At 48.5% G+C, this 16,849-nt stretch overlaps 1 protein-coding gene and 1 long non-coding RNA gene across 2 annotated transcripts in view; one reads left to right on the forward strand and one right to left on the reverse strand.

Annotated features, from left to right (window-relative positions):
• Positions 1-16,849, reverse strand: part of LOC308465176 — a 154,796-nt gene that overhangs the window by 34,514 nt on the left and 103,433 nt on the right. The gene's annotated exons all lie outside the window — the stretch shown is intronic.
• GATAD2B (GATA zinc finger domain containing 2B) overlaps positions 5,737-16,849 on the forward strand; it is a 65,454-nt gene continuing 54,341 nt past the window's right edge. Inside the window, exon 1 of the mRNA XM_080984656.1 lies at positions 5,737-5,884. The gene's annotated coding sequence lies outside the window, so the exon portion shown is untranslated. The remainder of the gene's footprint in view (positions 5,885-16,849) is intronic.

Here is a 16,849-nt window from a genome sequence, read left to right on the forward strand (position 1 = left end):
AAGCTCTGACTCGGAGTAAAGCAGCATTGCATGTTTAGTATTTAAAACAGTTTCAGTCCCCAGTAACTCCGGGTAGAAAACTCCCCGCCTGGAACCCTGGAATGCCACTGCCAGTCAGTGTAGACAATACTGGACTGAATGGGTCCATGTTCTGACTCCATGTAAGACATTTTCCTGTGTTCCTTTCCGAAACATTTTGGTTTGGTTTGAAGGCAGAACCTTTGGCAGTGTAGCTTATGTGGGCAAAGGTCCTGACTAGGAAACAGCTGATTCTGGGTTCAATTCCTGATGGTGCCAAAATCCCTCCCGTAATAATAATAATAATAATAATAATAATTTTTATTTATACCCCGCCCTCCCCAGCTAAGGCCGGGCTCAAGGCGGCTAACAAGCAATAATAAAAACAAGTTGAATGGATACAACTTAAAAACAAGATTAAAATACAACATTAAAATCTTGAAACATTAAAATATTAAAATGTAGCCTCATCGCAGGAGGAGAAGGAAAGGAAAAAAGAAAGGGAGGGAGGGAGGGAATCAAATTGGCTCCAAGCCAAAGGCCAGGCGGAACAACTCTGTCTTACAGGCCCTGCGGAAAGAAATCAGATCCTGCAGGGATCTGGTCTCATGAGACAGAGCGTTCCACCAGGCCGGAGCCAGTGTTGAGAAGGCCCTGGCTCTGGTTGAGGCTAATCTGACTTCCTTAGGGCCCGGGATGACTAGGGTGTTGCTATTTATTGACCTTGAGGCTCTCCGTGGGGCATACCGGGAGAGGCGGTCCCGTAGGTACGAGGGTCCTAAGCCATAAAGGGCTTTAAAGGTCAAAACCAGCACCTTAAATCTGACCCTGTACTCCACCAGGAGCCAGTGCAGCTGGAAAAGCACTGGGTGAATATGCTCCCATGGCAGAGACCCCGTGAGGAGCCTCGCAGCATTCTGCACCCGCTGGAGTTTCTGGGACAGCTTCAAGGGCAGCCCCGCGTAGAGCGAATTACAGTAGTCAAGCCTGGAGGTGACCGTCACATGGATCACTGTGGCCAGGTCGGGGCGGGAAAGGTAAGGGACCTAGGAGAGGCAGAACCCTCCCATGACAGAGGTGCACAAAACCTTGCACTATAATCTAATGGGGAAAACTTGCACCATTTTAAGTGCAGAGAAACTAGGTGGTGACCTGATAGACGTTTACAAGATTATGCATGGCATGGAGAAAACGTATAGAGAAAATACTTTTGTCCTCCCTATTTCATAACACTAGATATCCAATGAAAGCTGGATGTTGAAAGATTCGGGACAGATAACAGGAGTTAAATTCTTCATGCAGCCAAGCCTTGTGAAGTGAAAGGATAAGAAAGAGGGATTTATATCTAGATGCTAGGATAGAGATGATAAGGAAAACAAGAAGACATAATGAGAGGTAAAGGAGGTGGTGTGGGATTGGTGGGAGTCAATGCTTGTTTTTCTTTTCAGTGTTTATATTATTAACTTGTAAGATATGGATTTGGTTTTTTTCGTATGTTGGTTTTTGTGTATTGTTATTTTTTGATATTTTTTGTGCTGTTGTTGTGTGGAAAATACTAATAAAAATTAAATTTAAAAAAAAAACCAAAAAACTTATTCATGCAGCCCAGAGCAGAACTATGGCACTTGCTCCCGCAGTAGTCAATTATAGCCACCATCGTGGAGGGCTTTAAAAGAGGATTACATACCCTCCAACATTTCTCCGATGAAAATAAAGACATCCTATTCAACAACAACAATAATTTTTATTTTTATTTATACCCCGCCGATCTGAACAGGTTGCCCAGCCAATTTGGGTAGCTTCCAACATTTAAAAACATAATAAAACATTGAACATTTTAAAACTTCCCTATATAAGGCTGCCTTCAGATGTCCTCTAGGGACGCGGTTGGCACTGTGGGTTAAACCACAGAGCCTAGGACTTGCTGATCAGAAGGTCGGCAGTTCGAATCCTCGCGATGGGGTGAGCTCCCATTGTTCGGTCCCTGCTCCTGCCAACCTAGCAGTTCGAAAGCACGTCAAAGTGCAAATTGATAAATAGGTACAACTCCGGTGGGAAGGTAAACGGCTTTTCCGTGTGCTGCTCTGGTTCGCCAGAAGCGGCTTAGTCATGCTGGCCACATGACCCGGAAGCTGTACGCCGGCTCCCTCAGCCAATAAAGCAAGAAGAGCGCTGCAACCCCAGAGTTGGCCACGACTGGACCTAATGGTCAGGGGTCCCTTTACCTTTACCATTACAGATGTCCTCTAAAGGTTGTGTAGTTACCTATCTCCTTAGCTCTGGGGTTGCATAACTCCATAACCCCCAACATTTCTCTGATGAAAATAGGGATGTCCTAGGCCTAGACAAAACCACAAAGGACAAGGCTATGAATGACAACTAGCCATGATGGCTGTGCTCTGTCTCCACCGTCAGAGGCATCAATGCTTCTGAATACCACTTGCTGGGAGTCACAAGTGAGGAGAGTGCTCTTACACTCAGGTTCTGCGTATAGGCTTCCCATAATAATAATATAATAATTCATTATTTATACCCCGCCCACCTGGCTGGGTTTCCCCAGTCACTCTGGGCAGCTTCCAACAAAATATTTAAAATACAATAAAACACCAGACATTAAAAACTTTCCTAAACAGGGCTGTCTTCAGATGTCTTCTAAAAGTCAGATAGTTGTTTCTTTCCTTGACATCTGATGGGCGGGTGCCACTACCGAGAAGGCCCTCTGCCTGGTTCCCTGTAAGTTCACTTCTGGCAGTGAGGGAACTGCCAGAAGACCCTCGGAGCTGGACCTCAGTGTCCGGGCTGAATGATAAGGGTGGAGACGTTCCTTCAGGTATACAGGGCCGTTGAGAACTTTAAAGGTCGGCACGAACACTCTGAATTGTGCTTGGAAATGCAGTGGGAGCCATAAACTGAAACAATGTGCCTCAGTTAAGACTATAATAAACACAAGTCGCAAGGTGGCTGTGGCAGTTGGTTAGGGGACGGGGAGTGGCTTTATTTATTTATTTTGAATAATCTTTGTTGCATTTTTTTTAAATTTACAAGATGAAAATAAATTAATCCATACACCCACTTGTACAAAAAAAGAAAACGATACATAAAAGAAAGTATGAAGATAAACAAAACAAGAAAAGAAAAATATATTTATCGAATACACAAAATTATTTAAGGAGCACAAACCATAGTTTGGATATTCTATACACAAAATTCCTAAAAAGACATTACCCTCATATTCCATATTTTCTATTTTCCTTTACCATTACACTCTTTCTGTTCCACTAAGCTGGTTTGAGTCCCGTATATGTTAGTTGATTTCCCTCTTATCTCTTTGCGGTTTCCATATTTCTCTTACATTTAGATAATCTGTGTTCCATTATTCAGTATAAAAATTCCCTTATGTCTGTGAAGTTAGTGTAAGCACAACCAAGTGCTGTTATTGGAACCATATTTTGTCAGATGGGGAGTGGATTCTTTCAGGAGCCAGAGCCTATGTGTTTCCAGGGCTGTTTGAAGATTGACTAATACACAATAAAATATTTTTGCATATGCATTTGTGTGTGTGCACAAATTTGCAACTTGTGTGTGTAACACGTTATCTGCTTGAAACTTAAGTGCAGGATGAAATCTACCTGAACCTGTTTACTTTGTTTCATTTTCTGCCTTCCTTAATAATATATTTGTTACAATGTAGTCAAGAGAAGATGCTTCCCTCAAGGAATGATGGGAGCTGCTAAGAGGATCAGAGCTACAATTCGCAAAGTGGTTTCAATAGCTCTTCCCAGGGCATTCTGGGAATTGCAGCTCTGGGAGGAGGCGGGGGGGGGGTTTCCTAACAATTCTTAGCACTCTTAACTAACTACAATTCCCAGAATTCCTTGGGGGAAGCCAGGACTGTTCATAATGGTCTCTTCTTTCTTTGGCGATCACTCATAGCCAAGTATGATTGTCTTCCATGGACATGGTCTTAACAGTGTGTCCGTAAATGACCGCGGAGGACAATTCTGGATCCACACGTCCTTCCACAGTGGGGATTTCCAGACAGGAGTTGATCACTTCTCATTTGTTGTTGTTTATTCGTTTAGCCGTGTCCGACTCTTCGTGACCCCGTGGACCAGAGCACACCAGGCACTCCTGTCTTCCACTGCTTCCCGCAGTTTGGTCAAACTCATGTTGGTAGCTTCAAGAACACTGTCCAACCATCTCGTCCTCTGTCTTCCCCTTCTCCTTGTGCCCTCAATCTTTCCCAACATCAGGGTCTTTTCCAGGGAGTCTTCTCTTCTCATGAGGTGGCAAAAGTATTGGAGCCTCAGCTTCAGGATCTGTCCTTCCAGTGAGCACTCAGGGCTGATTTCCTTCAGAATGGAGAGGTTTGATCTTCTTGCAGTCCATGGGACTCTCCAGAGTCTCCTCCAGCACCAGAATTCACAAGCATCAATTCTTCGGCGATCAGCCTTCTTTATGGTCCAGCTCTCACTTCCATACATCACTACTGGGAAAACCATAGCTTTAACTATACGGACCTTTGTTGGCAAGGTGATGTCTCTGCTTTTTAAGATGCTGTCTAGGTTTGTCATTGCCTTTCTCCCAAGAAGCAGGCGTCTTTTAATTTCGTGGCTGCTGTCACCATCTGCGGTGATCATGGAGCCCAAGAAAGTAAAATCTCTCACTGCCTCCATTTCTTCCCCTTCTATTTGCCAGGAGGTGATGGGCTCAGTGGCCATGATCTTTGTTTTTTTTGATAGCGTGATTAAATGCATGCTGTGAATTGGGTGACCTTGGGGAAGTCCCTGCTGTTTCTTCCAGCCTAGCCTACCTCGCAGGGTTCTTGTGAAGATAACAGGGAAACGGCCTCATTGGGCCGTCTTGAGATCTTTAAAGAAAAAGTGGGATATAAATGTGACAATGAACGAAGGAACAAACGCAACCGAGAGGGAAACCTGTGGCCCTCTGGTTGTTGCTGGACTCCAATTCCCATCAGCCCTCAACCAGGATGTTCAGTGGTCAGGGGTGATGGGAGTTGTAGTCCATCAAGTATCTGCCTTAAAACTGCCTACTGAAAGCTTTTTAAACTCTGTTTTTGGGGCCATTCCATACACAAGACTAGCAATATAAACACCTTTATTCATTATAATGTGACTGTTTGGCAATTTTGGAAAGAGCCACTCCTGCCAACCTGACTCATTCCAGCGTGGCTTGAGGCCTAGTGCAGGCCAGAAGCCCAAAGACTACTGTACTTCTCTCCCTTTTTTTGGGCTTATTATTATATTTTAATTCATTTTCAATGCCAAATTTGAGGAGGGCAACAAAGGCGAGGGTGGCCAATAGGGGCCAAAATGCCCTGAGGGAAGAGGACGGAAGCCAATCAGGCCTCCTTCCTCCTCCCCCGCCCCCGCCCCTTTTTTTTTTTTGCCCGCCGACACATCCATCCATGAGGCGGCCGGTTACCCGGATGTGGCGGCTAAAAAGGGGACCCATTAAAAAGGCGCCCCGCGGGGAACTCCGCCGCCGCTCGTTGGCCTCACGCGACGCCACTCACCCGTCCGGCGGAGCCAATGGACGCCGCCGGGCGGGAAACCCCGCACCCGCCTCGCCGGACCATTGGCCCGCGCGCTCGTCGCTCATTCCACGCCACCCAATGGGCGTCGTAGCTGGCCGTTGGGAGGCGGGCCGTGCCCGGCGGGGCCCGCTGCCCAATCAGGAGCATTGTTTGTGGTGGGTGCCGGCTCCGGCGGCGGCTGCTGGTGGGGGTGTCGGTGGCGCCGCGTCTGCTGTCCGCCGCCAGCCCACCCCTTCCCCTCCCGGCTCCCCGCGCCGCCCTCCGCTCGGCCTGAGGGGCCTCGAACTCCACACGCGAACACCCCGTCAGGTGAGGGGGGAGAATGAAGGGGGCGGGGCTGAGGCGGTGACTGACAGGGGCAGTGCCCAATGGGGGTCCCCAGCGGGGGGGGCCTTCAAATGAGGGGGGGTTGTGGACCAGAGTTTTTTTGGGGGGTCAGTTCGGATATTAGGGTTGAGGGGTTTTGTCTGCCGCCCTGGGGTGTGGGTGGCCACCCCCGTGGCCTTTGGGCTTGTGGGGGGGGGATGTGGGGGTGCAGTGAGAAAGAGCTTCAATTTTGGAGGGGGGGAGGGGAGGGGTGCCATCTTGAATTTTGCAGCTTAAGGGTGGGTGTCTGCGTGGCGTGATATTGGGGGCGCCACCCACGTGACGGTGGGGAGGCTGCCCTTTTCAAGGGGTGCCTGTAGGGCCTTCCTGGGATTTTAGGGTTCAGAAGAAAGCAGTCTGGGTTTTCTGGGCGCGGGTGTGTGTGTGTCGCCTATTGCCAAACAGGAGCTGCTGCACCATCCCTTTGGGGGCTGGAGTCACTTTATTTGTGTTGGGGGTGTCATTTTAAATATTGGGGTTCAGTCTGGGGTCAGCCGTGTGGTTTGGGAGATGCCTTTCAAACAGTCCTCCTGTTGAAATACGAATTGTGTGCTGGTGGGTGTTTGGAGGAGCCACCCTGGATATTGGGGTTCGGAAGAAGGGGTGTCTGTGGAGCTTTCCTGTTGCAGTGAGGTGAGATGCCGTCACAGTGGCTTTTGGGCCAGGAGGTGTGTGAGCCCAATGAGGTGTTTTTTTAAGCCGGTGCTATCATGGAAATTGGGGGTCTGTCTGGCAAGGTATATGGGGGTGCCGTCCACGTGACTTGTGAAGCTGGAGGATGGGTGCGGAGGTGGCCTTCCTTTGATGTGTCTGCTGTCATGTGTCCTGGCTTTTGGGGTTCAGAACAGGGGAGTGTCTGGGGCTCTCCTACTGCAACAGGGAGGGCAAGGTGCCATCCTAACCCCCTCAGGGTTGTGGTGGGCGGGGGTGAAGCTTTTTTTTTTTTTTTAGGGAGTGCCATTCTTCATATCGGGGTTCAGGAAGAGATTTACGGACACTCATTTCTTGTAAGGCATTTACATTACCTTAATATCTTGTGAATATTAAGCTAGGTAGTGAATAGGTCCTAAAAGATTTGGGGAGGCGCTCCTTTTGGGGGCAGTTGTTAGGAGCTGCCCTGAATATTGAAGTCTGGAAAGTGGGGGGGGGGGGGTCCTGTGGGGCACAGCTGATGCAAGCCATGGAGGTACTGTACCTTTCTAGTGACAGGGGTATGTATGGGTCACAGGAAGGGGGTGAATATCCTTCCTCTGCCATCCTGAATATTGGGAGTTCCAAAGCGAAAGAAAGGTGGGGTGGATTATGAAGGCTCGTCTGGTGTGGGGTGAATATGATGCTGTGGATCCAGTTGAGGGTTCTTTTGTGAGGTGTTCTGTCTTGAATATTGGGGCTCAGTAGTGGGTTATGCCATTCTAGTGGATATCCATCTGGGGTTTTATGTGGGTTCGATGGAGGGTCAGGATCTCATTTCACAGAAGCCTGTCATCCTCAGTCATTGATACAGAAGGAGATGCCTGTGAGGGTGTATCTGTTCTGAAATGTGGGGGTGCTGCTGTGAGAGGGGCTTTGGCTGTGCGAGTCAAATGTGCACTGGAGCTGTCCCTTTTACTTTTGCGGGGGTGCTTGAGAGATGGGGGCATTTGGGTGAGAGTGGTGCTCTTTTTTCTGGGATGGGAGTAAGTTTTCAACAATAAAGTTACAGGGGACAACCTTAACGAAGGAAGCCTGAAGTGGGGGGTATTTTGGGGGTGGTACTGCAGAAACTGGGGGCGGTGATGGAGAATCTTTGGAAGATCTTTTTTGGACTGAATGGAAGAAATGGCAGAGATTAAATACTGATGGGGAGAAAAAGCTGTAAAGGAGTTCCTCTTAGGGAAGGTGAGTCTTCAGGGAGTTTTTCTGTGGCGTTACTTGAGGATGGGGGAGAGAAAATGATAAGCCTGGCCTAGCAGAAAGGCCCTGAAGGGTATCTCCTGCTAAGGGGTGACAGCACTGGCAGGGACAGAAGATAAAATGGGGGTGTACCCCAGGCCTTAACTGCTAGTTTTCCTGATGGGAGCGGATTGAGGTTTTCAGGTGAGTATTAAATTGGCATGTCTCGGATCAGTAGACAATGCAAGGATTGCAAGGAGCTTGTTTTAATGATGAATTAAACGTGGCACCGAGTCAAGAGGGTGGCAGTGTCTGTGTGTGGAGTTGGGGTACCTGCTTTATAAATTGCAGCCATCCTCTCAGGAGAAGATGTGGGGCTTGTCTGTTGCTCCTTTCCACCTTTGGAGTAGGATGCTTGAAACCCTGAACCCTGCTTTGGATTTGCTGCCGGGGGGGGGGGGGGCGAGCCAAAGAAAGCAAATCCACTCTCGTGCCCCCCTTCACTCCTTTTTCACCTCCAGGCAGGCAGGGGCACGTGGAGAAAGACAAGCCTCTCCCCAAGAGTGTGTGGTGGGGGGAGTTTGGCATCTGTCTAGTCATCACATAATCCTGGCGAAGGGTTTGAAGTGGGGCTGGGGCAGGATCATTTTTTTAAAAAAAAAACCCCAACAACAACAACCTCGGGTTGTCTTCCCTCCCAAATCTGGACTGCGTGAGTATCTTAGCCCCCCCCCCCTACCCCGCCACCGGTTTCTCATAGATTTAAGAATTGGGAGGGGGGAAGCATGGGCACCCCCTTATGCCTTTTCTTCACAGAGCCTAGAGTGAATCTGCTTTCTCTACCCAATTAGCCTCTGCTGGTGCCACCACTGCCTCCCCTGTGGGTGGTAAGAGCAGGCTACTTGCATCCTTCACATTAAAATAATAATAACGATGATGGGGAGGGGGCGACTTCTCTCTCTTTCTCTCACCCTGGACGCATCCTTCCTAGCCAGTGGGGCAGAGGTATGCCCTAAGGATGTTTCCTAACTGGAGAGGCACATGCCGGCACTGTCTGAAGAGCCCTGTGGGGACAGCGGGTGATGCGTAGGACTCCTTCTCCCCCCCCCCCTTCTCCTCGGAGAGGACATTTTATTTGGGAGTGTGCTGCTTTCTTGTTCTTCTGCCAGAGTGGAGGGTTAATGCTTCGGAAGCTTTGACCGGAGATGGTGGAATCGACTGTGGGGGCGGGGTGGAGGAGGCGGCGTCTGGACGGAGATGCTGCCTTATTGATCGCCTCCACCTGACGGTCATCGCCAGTTTTGGGGGGGGGGACACAATTCCACTTTCTCCCCCATCCCGCCCAGCTGGGCTAAGGGGAAGGTTTTGTCAGCACAGAAAGTGGGTGGGGAAGGGGTCCAGCCCCTCATCTGGGATTGCAGGAGGGAGGGGAGGACGCATGGTCGTAACAAGCAACCACTTAGCGAGGACAATGGTTATTAAGCATCATGCGCAGCTGATTGGAGGAAACCGAGTCTAATTTTTTGTGCGTTTTGGGGTGGGGTGGGGGCATTGCTTGCAGCTCCGACTTTCTCGGTGTGCCAAGTGGTGGGTGGGGAGGGCTCCCCTCCTTTGGAGATTTGGAAATAAAACCCTCCCAGCTTCGATCCTCAAGGCAGATGGGTTTCAAACTGCCTGAGGAAGAAGCCGCTTTGCTGGATATTGGCGCCTTTTTTACTGGAATGCCAGAGCCCCACCCTAGCCCAGGGCCACAGTGAGGTGTGTGTGTGTACACCAAATTACTGTGTTGGGCACATCGGTAGGTTCCTGAGCTGGGAGGTTTTTTGGTTCGGCACTCCCTGGCCCGGAGCCCTTGCGGGACGCCTCCCGATGGAGCCGATGGGAGGAAGGGAAGTTGAACATTGTCTGTATAAACTGGAAAAACCAATAAAAAAGTTCTATATTAAAAAACAAACGCATACACAGTCTGGGCCATTGTGCAAAGCTCTTTAGTTTGCTGCGGCAACAACCTGGTTTTGGAAGATCTCTGGGCATGGCTGCTGAGCCCTCATTGTTATGCCTTGATGCGGTAGAAATCTTATACCTAGTTCTTCGCTTCTGTCAGATTTGCACCCGCAAGTTCAGAATTTCTTTCCCCACCCCATGTGGGTTGCTTAGGGCTGGGCTTTGGAGCACCTGATTTGTAGGGCTACTGCCATGAAGAGAACAGGATGTAGCCCAGTGTGATACAGGGTACCTGTTTTGCATCCAGAAGGTCCCAGGATACGTCTCTGAATAGGTCTGTGAAAGATCTGTGTCTAAGGCCCTGATGTGTAGCTAACATAATAGTGTTATTCAGAAGTTGTTGGACTCCCTGGTCCCAGCAGCCTTGGCTGGGATGGCCAGTAGTCAGGCTGCTAAGAGCTGCGGTCCAGTAACTGTAAGGCATCATGTTGGTTCCCCCTGGTATAGAAATTGAGTTTAAAAGAGGATTAGACACATTCACACAGGATAAGCCTATCAATGGCTACCATCCACAATGACTATGTCCCACCTCCCTTCTTTGGCCAGTATACTTTTGAACACCACTTGCTAGAAGCCATAGGAGGGGAGGGTGCTATTGCACTTAGTTCCTGCTTTTTCAGGCTTCTCCTTAGGACATCTGGATCTGTTTGGCCACTGTGGGAACAGGATGCTAGACTAGATGGGCCTGATCCAATAGGGCTCTTCTTAGGTTATTGATACTGTGCTAGATGGACCGATTCCCTGTGAGGCAACTTCCTGTGTTCCTAATTTAGGTGAACACCTAGATTTTAAAACTACGTCTCTCCCGCATCCGCCACTTCCCGCCAACCAGTCAAGACTGGGATTGGTCTGATGCCAGTGGGCTGGGCCCTTGCTGATCTTTGTTGGTGATTTGTTGCACACAGTTGGCTGGGTCCAGCTTAGGGGTAGGCAGCCTAAGGCCTGTGGGCCGGATGTGGCCCAATCGCCTTCTAAATCCAGAATGCAGACGGTCCAGGAATCAGCGTGTTTTTACATGAGTAGAATGTGTCCTTTTATTTAAAATGCACCTCTGGGTTATTTATGGGGCATAGGAATTCATTCACACCCCCCCCCCCAAATATAATCCAGCCCACCACATGCTCTGAGGGACGGTGGACCGGCCCACGGCTGAAAAAGGTTGCTGACCCCTGGTCCAGCTGAACAATCTGTGATTGGACCCCATGTTGATTTTACTTTTGCTGTTAAAGCAGTTGGAGGGGGTAGGTGGGTGGGCTCCAACCTGATTGGACCAGTGGTGCTGGGGAGCATTTAAGCCTTCTCCTTTAAGCCCTGCCATGCTTTGATTCTCCTCCCAAGATGCTGTCAGTCCCCGGGGACACAATAAGGGTTTCTGGCCCTGATCCTCACTGTTCATCATCCCAAAACGATTTGAGAGGAGGAGACCCTGTCTTAATACAAAGTCAGACCCATCAGTGTTGTCTACTCCAGGGGTGGGGAACCTGTGCTTCCCACCCCCCATTTGCTGCTAGACTACCAACTCGCATGAGTCCCAGGCAGCACATTGCCTCACCCATAGTTTCCCAAACTTCTGAGTTCATTGAACCCCTTCAATGAGTCATCATTGAGCCCAAACCCAAATTCTTAAGGATGTGCATGAAATAAAGGCAAGAAATAACAATATACAATCAGCATTTATTAATCGTTGGTCACCATTACTGGGAATCATAACACATTAAAAAAGAAATATCTTATTAAATTCAAAGCTTCCTTGTTGGCAAGGGAAGTGCGCTCTGTGCATGCTCATGACCTTTGTTCTGAGGCTATTTTTGCGCAATATATCATTAACTTCTTTCCCACTCCTAAGCTGTTTTCAGGCTCTTAAGTTTTTTTATTCCCCCACCTCACAATCCCATCAACCCCAGGGGGTCAGTATTGACCTCTTTGAGAAACCCTGGCCTGGCCAATGGTCAGGGGTTATAGAGTTCCAAGGGAAGCACAACATAAGAAGTCAGGCCATTGGTCCATCTAGCTTAGCATTGCCTGCACTGACTGGCAGCAACCCCAGGATTTCAAACTGGGGTCTCTCCCATCCCTACATGGAGATACCAGAGATTGAATCTGTGACCTTCAGCATACAGTGCAGTTTCTCTGCCATTCCCCAAAGATTTCCTGTTCTACTCACACACAATTTATGCAGTGCATCCACAAAATTGGGGTGCTGTTCTCAGTGCCAATGCCTCTAGATGCTATGAGGATTAACCACAGAGAAGTGCTTTGCTGGTGGATTGGGAAGGCCCAGAAAGCAATAGAAATTTCTGAAAGTGGGTCTCTTTTGCCCCCAGAAATTGTTGAGGAGGGCGAACTTTTGAGAAAAGTTTTTGACAAAGCTATGAATGGCTTTTCCTCTGAATGCCTGAATACCCCTTCTTCCCATTCTGCAGTGTGGAGATGCAGTCAGATACTTAAATGTTCCCACAAGCTGCCTTTCCTGTTTCCATAGAATATGATGCAATTCCAAGCTCCTCAAAACATTTGTAGAGCTCAGCTTGCTAGGCAGTAGAAAAGGGGGGGGGGGTTACCTGACTGGTTTTCAATAGGGTGGGGGCACCCATATTTAGCCTGCAGGTGCCAGAGCATCAGCAAAGGGTGATCAAAGTCAAACCTACCACGTGGGCATGGTGACAATAAAATGGATGGGGAGAATCATGTCCTACCCCTCGAATTCCTTTGGAGGAAGTGCATAATTTTTTTGTTTCATTTTTAAACTCCATTTAAATTCCATTCATTTCAGAGGCCATTAAATACCCGGACAAAAAGAACAGCTTTGTCCAGATGGCTAACTGCTAGCAAAGTAGACATCTGATCAGTAGATATGCAGAAAGTCCTTGTAGTGAGCACAGTCCATTAAGAGCACCCCATCAATTTGTTCCCTATAAAAGGACTCTCTTAAATTTGCTTTTTCCACCATCTGTTGTTCTATTCCCTTTCTTTCTGCCTTAGGTGGGGGTTGTTCTTAACCTCCTTGCTCATAACATAGGCACCCTGGTTCTAACAGCAGAGAGCGTCACAGCACTTTCACTGGGGTCTCCATCCTTCTTAAGCCCATGGGTATGTCTTGGATGTTTTAAGTGAGTGCCATGGGTGCCACACAAAACCTGTTCCCTTCTCTCCTGCTTCCCAAGGATAGTGCCCCCCACTTCCAAGAGATAGAAAATGCACATACCCTCCCTTCACTTCCCCAAGAGATCTGAGTAAAAGTCAGATCCGATAGAATTAACCCAAACCTTGAAAAGCACGCAGAGCTGAAAGAGGAAGTGGGGAAGGACGTCACTCATCCAGCTTCCTCTTTCAGCTGTGTACTTTTTAAGGGAGATGATGGGAACCACCCACACTACCTGATGACCTAGGGGACAGTGATTAGTGGGGGGAGGCTCAGAGGGTTTGCCAGCACAATGGGAGGGCCTCAAGGCCACCATTGCACCCATGGGCACCACGCTGACAACCCCCTAAGACACTGTGGACCACAAAGCTATAATAATGAAACTATTTCAGGCTTTATTCCAAATGTAGGGACACAGGCAAGAGTTATACCAAAGGCTCGGGAAAAGCTTCTAGCTATCAAGTCTTGAAAAACATGGAAGCTGTTGTGTGACCCTCTTTCCATGTCCCAAAAGGTGGGTGGGAAATTGAACTGCCTGCTGTTCCTCATGGGGTGGAGAGGACCTCCTGCATGAAAATGCCTAGTCTAGTGGGGCTTCCCAAAGCTTTTTGATGGCCATCAAAGACATGGGGGTCCTCTGCTTCAGCCCATTGTGGCCAGCATTGATGGCTCATATTACCACCAACCACCTGCAGGTAGCCTGTAGTGCGTGGAATTGATCAAGGGGCAGGTGCATTATTATTTATATCCTGTCTTTCCTCCAAGGAGGTCAAGGTGGCATGCATTGTCCTTCCGTTTCATCCTCCACAACCCTGTGAGGTTGCTTAGGCTGAGAGGCGGTGACTGGCCAAAGGGCGTGCCCACTGAGGACCTCATGGCTGAATATGGATTTGAACCCTGGTCTGCCTAGTCTGACACCCTAACCACTCAGGAATTTGGGGATCTCGCCCCTGCCCCCAGCCCCTTTACAAAGAGCATAGTACCAACATCAGGATCAAAAGCACCTCCTCCAAGGGTGGGGTCAAAGGGGAAGAGGAACATGTTCATCTTGTCGAAGCGAATGGAAGGCAGATACTTCTCTCTCTTTTTAGCTGAGGATGACGAGCTGTGCCTGGGCAGAACAAGGGAGCTCCAGTGAAGGTGTCTGGAGAGAGCAAAGGGGAGGAAAAGTGCAGAATGACCCTTTTAACTGCACCATCCCTCATTTTACTGAGGAGGGGTCTCATAGCGATGGCAGCTGTGCCTCCATGTGAAAATACCACAACATGTACACCTTATTTAAAAAGAACGGGCACGCCTTTAAAATGCTAGATATTTTTTAGGATATTAAGACAGAAATGTGCCTCCAGTTAACTATCAGTAGTTTGAGAAGCAGTGTTGGGCTTTTGACTTAGGAGATGGGCCCCCGCCTTTAAACCACACTTCTTCCCAAGGTCCCATGTCCATTTCTCCTTCTTTTAGTCAAGTGGGGGAATTCAGGCCCTGGAGCCAATTGCAGCCCAGCCCAACTTCACTGCCTGGACCTTGGGACTCTCCTCAGGTTGCAGACTCCCGACTCCTCCCCTCCTGCCCCCGAGTGTTTTTGTCTCACTGGAATGTGCCCTTGAACTCTGATAATGCTTCTTGCTTGCCTGCATAGAGGATTAGAGAGGGGTATGTTTGTAGAAACAAGCCAACTGTAAGAAGGTAAAATTTAAATTTATTGCTCCTCCCACTTTTGCCTCTGGCGCTGCCCACCACTGGAACTCAGCCTGAAAAGGGTTTCCCCCACCCCTGGGCTAAGTTTTGGGAAATCTCAGGTACCCAGTTAACTAGCCCCCCCCCCCCCCCCCGATCCTGCCTTTCTAGCAAACTTGGGGTTATTTTTCTCCTAGCTTCATTTGGAGCCAGCTTCTAAAAATTTCCTACTGACGGCTTTAAAAATTTGAAGTTGTTTCCCGGCCCTTGCTCTTTGTCCTTGCCAATAAAATACTAACTTTGCTCTTTTGGTAACAAGGCACATTCTGTGAAGTCGGTAGACATTTGCCAGATTTGGAAAGCATTCAGAGTGTGGAACTGGGTGGTGCGTGTCTGTTTGTTTTAGGCCGGGATACTGTCCCGTTGGAGTTAAAGCTTTAGGCCAGTGTTTCCCAAATGTCTTAACCAGCCTAACTTTTTAAAGAAATAGTTGTCAAACAGTAGCCTTCCATTAACATGGGTGTAGGGAACCTTTGACCCTCCAGATGTTGCTGAACTACAGCTCCCATCAGACCCAGCAATGGCATGGGGTGATGGGAATTGTAGTTCTCCAGCATCCGGAGGGCCAAAGTTTCACCACACTTTTAAGTTCTGTTGCGTCAGAAATGGTGTATGTTTGTTCACTGTTAGCACCAGTGGCAGTGAGGCTGCATAGGATACATATATCTATGAGTCTGGACTGTTGATGACTTGACAAAACTAAACCAGTTCCCCACCACACCAAAAAATGCGTGCTAGAAAGAAGAATCGAAGCATGTTCAACCTCCTCTGTCAGAGTCATTACGTGCCTCTGAATGCCAGGTCCTGGGAATCGCAAGTGGGGAGAGTTGCTGTTGCACTCGGATCCCGCATGCAAGCTTCCCATCGGGGCATTTTGTTGGCCATTGTGGGAACAGGATCCAGCAGGGCTCTTCTTACTGTATGTTCTTAACTTCATTCTTACTAAATCTTACAATTTTATGTGCAGAATGTTGGGGAGCAGGGCTTTGATGTACGTTTAGCCATGCAGGCATTCCCCACTGTTCCAGTTCTGAAGTGGCATAGTCAAAACACAGGTATTTATCACCCCACTGAGAACTAAGATCCTGAGTGGAACAATGTAGAGCTACCTTTGGTTAACAGCTAATTAGACCAAAGGCGGCCACAGGGTAATCTCCGCTACCGCCTCCCCCCAAAAAATGATTTGAAAGAAGCAGTCTGTTATAGCCAATAGAATATTGTGCTGCTTCAGAAGGTGGTAGGCACTCAGACTGCAAAGATTGTCAGGAGAGTTGCCATTGCAACCTACGAGGATCCTGTTTTGAGCAGGGAATCAGACTAGATGAGCTCTTACGCTCCTTCTAGTCTTCTGGCATGCTTTTAGTTTTTACAGAGTTACAACCCATCCTCGGACATTATGGTGAAGGGCAGTGAAGAAATCTGATAAATAGTAATACTAGTAGCCCCCGAACCCAGGGCAGCAACTCATACAGAGCAGTGATGGGAAAACCTCCTCTGTGGGTGAGGTTCCTTGAGTTTTTCTCTCTCTCCCCGCACCGTAATTTGACTTATTTCTCTTGATTGGTCATTGATCCCACTGCACACTTTTGAAATTTACTACAGCAGAGCAAGTTCACATGGCAACTCCTGTCCCCCCCCCAAAAAGAGACCCCCCCCAGCTGTTTCTCCACTTGCTTCCTTTCCTGCTCCTTTGTTAGGCTCATTTATGTCAGTTGGTGGCACCCATCAACCAGCCACTCGGGGCGGCTCAGCCTGCAGAGTCTCAGTTGGCGGTATTGAATCCTGCTTCCGAGAGGAGCGCGGACGACATTAAGTGAGATGGATAACTGGGAACTGTTCGGGAGACAAGATTTTTACTGCTGACTAGGTCTCTCTCTCTCCCCCTCTCTCTCGCTTTGAACAGTTTGCTTGTTGGGGTTTCCATCCTCTCTTCTCTCCCCCACCCCTTACAGCCTCAGTCTTGTTTGTATGAGGAACAAGATAATTCACTTTAATGAATTATAAAACTTGTTTCACTGCAGTGGGTCTTCGTTTTTCCCCACCCACCCTCTTCTCGCTGCCACAGATTTACTGTTTGGGAGTGGAACAGTATTAAGTCAGATCTCATTCCACTTGTTTCTAAAGGCCACAATTCCCTGGCTGGTATGTGCAGT

Source organism: Podarcis pityusensis (genome assembly GCF_964106645.2).
Source record: "Podarcis pityusensis genome assembly, chromosome: 16".
NCBI lineage: Eukaryota > Metazoa > Chordata > Lepidosauria > Squamata > Lacertidae > Podarcis > Podarcis pityusensis.